The sequence below is a fragment of the Triticum dicoccoides genome, chromosome 4A (assembly GCF_002162155.2).
Source record: "Triticum dicoccoides isolate Atlit2015 ecotype Zavitan chromosome 4A, WEW_v2.0, whole genome shotgun sequence".
Classification (NCBI taxonomy): Eukaryota; Viridiplantae; Streptophyta; class Magnoliopsida; order Poales; family Poaceae; genus Triticum; species Triticum dicoccoides.
Window position 1 is genome coordinate 733,298,193 of NC_041386.1, and position 5,011 is coordinate 733,303,203.

Consider the following 5,011-nt stretch of genomic DNA (forward strand, 5'->3'; position numbering starts at 1 on the left):
ACCTGCAGCAGCTAGTTCATCCCCAAGACTTTTCATCTTCGCCATATACGCCGAGCTTGACATCGAGCCCTTCTTGGTATTGGTGATGGCGATTCTCAGATTAGTAATCCGAGACTGAGATTGTGAGGCGAAGAGATTTGTCACCGTCGTCCAGAGCTCAAATGTGGAATCTTTCCCAACAACTTGTGCAAGAATTTCTAGAGACATGGAATTGAGAAGGTATGATAGAACCTGCTGATCTTTGGCGATCCAGGGTCCGTATAGGGGATTCGGCTCTAGGGCCGTGGTCTTGTCTGCCTTCGTGATCTCCACCATCTTGGGTGGAGTGGCATCGGTGTTGTCCAGGAGCCCCGTCACCTGCGCGCCTCGCAGGGCTGGGAGGACCTGCGTCTTCCTGAGGATGAAATTACCTCTTGCGAGCTTCTCAGACAGCGGTGATCCAAGGTTGAGGGAGACGCCAGCGGAGGAAGCCATGGAGACGATGATGTGTGGTTTCTAGGGTTTTGGATTGTGGCTAGATGTATGAGAAGAGGTGGCTCTGATTACCATGAAAGATATGAAGCGTTCCTACTCCATCGAGGGAGCCGCGTGGTAGTTTATATTGATGCGTGGCCAAAGCCTGGCTTGACGTACAAGGTTATGACAGAAGGAGTTTGGGTAGAATACAAGAGAAGGAAGGAGATTGAGATTACAACTCTATATTCTAACACAGCGCAGTCCCAATGCACTTTATTTTAAGCTACTCCGTCCGTCCGGATGCATATTGTGTCCAAACTCATCTTCTTTTTTAAAAGGGGAATATACTAATATCACGAAGATATCAGATACACTCAGGCTCTGCACCAACGAGATGTCGAAAGACATCCAGGATGCACACACCCAAGAACAAAATAAAAAAAGGAGAAATATAAAACAAAGACCCCGCCGAAGTGATGAAACACTCGCAAAAGCAACACCCTAACCACTATCAAAGACAACACTTGGACCGCAAAAGGGGTTCTCCATAAGTGACGCCTCCAAGAAGAAAACAATGCACAAGCGTTGTCGTCGCCCGATCAAGGATCTTAAGTTTTCACCCTGAAGAAAGTCCGAGATCCAAAAAATATGCCTTGAGCAAGGCTGCCAGGTACAACCAATGAAGGCCAGACCTTCAGTTTTCAGCCTGGAAATCGTGGCTCGGTACTCGAGATCAGCACCACTAAAATTACTTTTCACCGGTGTTGCCGCCCCCTCTTGCCAAGGTTGCTGCTGCCAAGTACTCAACACCCGACACATAGGAAAAACCTGTGCCACAAGTCTTCATCGTAATCAAAACTCCTCTCCGCCATTACAAGCCTCCAATCACAGGCACCTTGACTTTCTTCACCACTGCCATGCCATGCATGGAAATCTATATTTAGACATGTCCCATCGCACCGACGAGATAGCAAAGCTTCGCGCCACAACCTCATAAAACCTCTCTGACCGAAGATAAAGGTGCGCCCGACCAGATCAATTCCAATCTAGATATCCAGTTACTTTGAGGAGCCGCCTTCGCCGCTGCCGCCAGCATGGTTCTAGTGGTTTCAATCTATGGCGGCTAGGGTTGGGGCGCCCCGGTGTCACCCAAACGAGCGACACGGAAGCGAGCCTGAATGCGGCATGTCTTAGTCGTGTTACTAGAAGTGCTATTATTGTTCCATTATGTGATGAACATATAACACTCAAAAACTAGGAAAGTGCATGTCTGCACCGGTCAAGTGGCCAAACTCCATTGGTGCACACAGAAATGGGTCCCGCCATATCCACAGCTTTATTCATGAAAATGAACTTTATTTTTGTAACTTCTTTTGAAGTGTACAAAGAAGGGAGAACATAATCACTTTGATTTTATCTCTTCTCCTAGTCCCAAGTGTTGTCTCACTTGACCTCCTATTTTCCCGCCCCCAACGCCATATATTATCCTCAAGTACATCTTCTTAATGGTTCAGTCATCATGTTGCATTAAAGATACATATTTGCTGATGCAGTTCAAGGTTATTAATTTACAGGTTAAGCAACGGCTGGATAGGGCTGAAATCCACCTGAAGCACAATGATGAACTGTGACCTGATGAAAATTTAGGACCCTCCTTAAAGATACATATTTGCTGATGCAGTTCGAGGTTATTAATTTACAGGTTCTGCAATGGCTGGATAGGGCTGCAATCCACCTGAAGCACAATGATGAACTGTGACCTGATGTCACTATTACAAGATGTTCTAACGTTTTTCTGAGTCGGATGTATGTAAACACATTTTAATGTATTTTGTTCGCCTATTGCAGTTTGTATGTAGTCCATATTAAAATATGCAAAATCTTATATTAGTGAACGGAGAGAGTAATTTTTGATGGTGGGTTCTGGACTCCTCTCGTTAATGTTTTTGGAGATGGATGTGATGTTTGTGTTCCTGTAGTTGTAATGGTTGGTTGCATGTATCAAAGAACGTATCTACATGAACCAATGATTGTAAAAACAAAGAAAATTGTAACACACGGACAATTAAGTACGGTAAAAACCCTTTCCATGTATAACAAGCAAGTGGCAGCACTTTAGAAAAAACTTGCGTCTGCCGGGAGTCGAACCCGGGTCTATTGCTTGGAAGGCAATTATCCTAACCGTTGGACTACAAACACAATGGTGACACTAATTTAGATGAAAGTTTATTTATCAAGGAAGCTGCTGTTTTCACACTACCTAGCATGAGTCCGCTAACATTTTTGGGCTTGCTCTCACAGAATGCACATCGACAAACTTAGCAAAAACTGATAACTATTTGATGCCCTCGTCTACTAACAATGCATTTGGTTCGACCTAGGTAACGCATTCGGTTTGCTGTAACGGGACAAGCTGCTTCCAATTAATTTTCGCAATATGTTCTTTCTTTGGTTCGTGCGGTCGAAACCTGATTTTCTAATCACCTCCGGATCGGGTGGTTTTGATTTTATGAATCGCTGTATCGGAAAGCGTTGTTATGGAAAACGTCGACAGCGAGACAAACGCTAGCTATGGTTTTGAAAACGCGGCGCTGGACCATATTGGCGACCTTAAGGTGCCGGGACCTAATGGGATGCCGGCAATTGTCTTTAAGAGGCATTGGCATTTTATGGGGGACAAAGTAGTGGAAGAAGTGCTAGCTGTACTGAACGGAGGAGAGATCCCGGAGGGCTGGAACGATACAATGGTCGTGCTCATACCTAAAGTTAAAAACCCGAAGAGAATCAAGGATCTCCGGCCAACAAGTCTATGCAATGTGATATACAAACTAGTGTCAAAAGTCATTGCAAACTGGCTTAAGTTAATTCTTCCTGGTATTATTTCAGAGAATCAAAGCGCGTTTGTGCCAGGGAGACTAATCACAGACAATGTCCTTATAGCATACGAGTTGTCCCACTACTTGCTAAATAAGAGGACCGGGAAGGCTGGGTATGCGGCAGTCAAAGCAGACATGAGCAAAGCCTATGATAGGGTCGAATGGTGCTTTTTGGAGGCAATGATGGGTAAGCTAGGTTTCAGCAGAAGATGGGTTGAGCTAATTATGAAATGTGTGAAGACAGTGAGATATCAGATCAAAGTGAATGGAGAGCTTACCCAACAATTCATCCCGTCACGGGGCCTTAGGCAAGGAGATCCGGTGTCTCCCTACTTATTTGTAATATGTGCGGAAGGACTGTCAGTGTTGCTTGCGGATGCAGAACGGAATGGTACGCTACATGGAGTCAAAATCTGCCCAAGGGCGCCTTGTGTATCACATCTATTCTTTGCGGACGATTCCATGTTATTGATCAAAGCGGAGCAACAGGAAGCGGCAGCCCTCCATGGTGCTTTACAATTGTATGAGGACTGTTCTGGGCAGTGTATCAATGTGGAAAAGTCGGCCATAATGTTCAGTCAAAATACAGGATACGCAGAGAGGAACTCGGTTAAGGACACCTTGGAATACAGAACGATGATTGGAATGAGAAATACCTCGGTCTACCCGTTCATGTCGGGCGATCCAGGAAGAGGGCGTTCAATTATATCAAGCGCAACATATGTGGGAGAGTTCATGGGTGGCACGAAAGGCTCCTAGCAAAAGAAAGCAAAGAAGTTCTTGTGAAGGCCGTGGCTTAAGCTATTCCCGCCTTCGCCATGTCATGTTTCGACCTCACCAAAACATTCTGTGCAGAGTTGAACACACTAATGTGTATGTTTTGGTGGAGTCAGCAGGACAAGCAAAACCTGATGCATTGGATAAGTTGGGACAAGCTAACTCGGCGAAAGTAATGGGTGGAATGGGGTTCAGAGATAAGCATAGCTTCAATATGGCAATGTAGTCAAGGCAGTGGTGGTGACTCCTCCAGAACCCGAACAGCCTTGGCGCAAAGGTCTTGCAGGCGAGATACTTCCCCGGGAGGACCGTGCTAGAAGCTGAAGTCCATGATGGGATCTCATATTCTTGGCGGAGCATTCTCCATGGGTTGGACCTCGTGAAGCAGGGATATATATGGAGGATTGGGGACGGGTCCAATGTACACATCTGGTCGAACCCTTGGATACTGAGACCATGGTCACGGAGAGTTATCACACCACTGGGGGCCAATCTCCTCACAATGGTCAGTGAGCTAATCAGCCCAGTCACTGGAAAATGGGATGAGGTGCTTGTCTGAGACACCTTTTGCGAGGAGGACACAAAACAGATCCTAAACATTCCGCTTCAGGAGGGGGTGGATGAATTTACTGCCTGGCACTTTGATACGAAGGGTGAATATTCCGTCAAAAGCGCTTATAAGCTCCATGTTGAGTTATGCAAGCAAGTACAAACAGGGGCACCCGAATCGGGTTCCTCGGTCGCAGGACAATTGAAGAGGCATGATGACCCAACCTAGAAACGCATATGGAAAATGCGGTGCCCAGTAAAGTTGCAGATGTTCATTTGGAGGATGAAGCACCAGTCATTGGCACTATGCACTAATCTGAAGAGGAGAGGTATGAGGCTGGAGCGCTCTAGCT

The 5,011-nt window shown here is 46.0% G+C and overlaps 1 non-coding gene across 1 annotated transcript; it reads right to left on the reverse strand.

The window, feature by feature from the left end:
• Positions 1 to 2,583: 2,583 nt before the first annotated feature.
• On the reverse strand, positions 2,584 to 2,655 carry TRNAG-UCC. The gene has a single exon. It is a non-coding gene; the product is annotated as a tRNA-Gly (tRNA).
• Between the last annotated feature and the right edge of the window lie 2,356 nt (positions 2,656 to 5,011).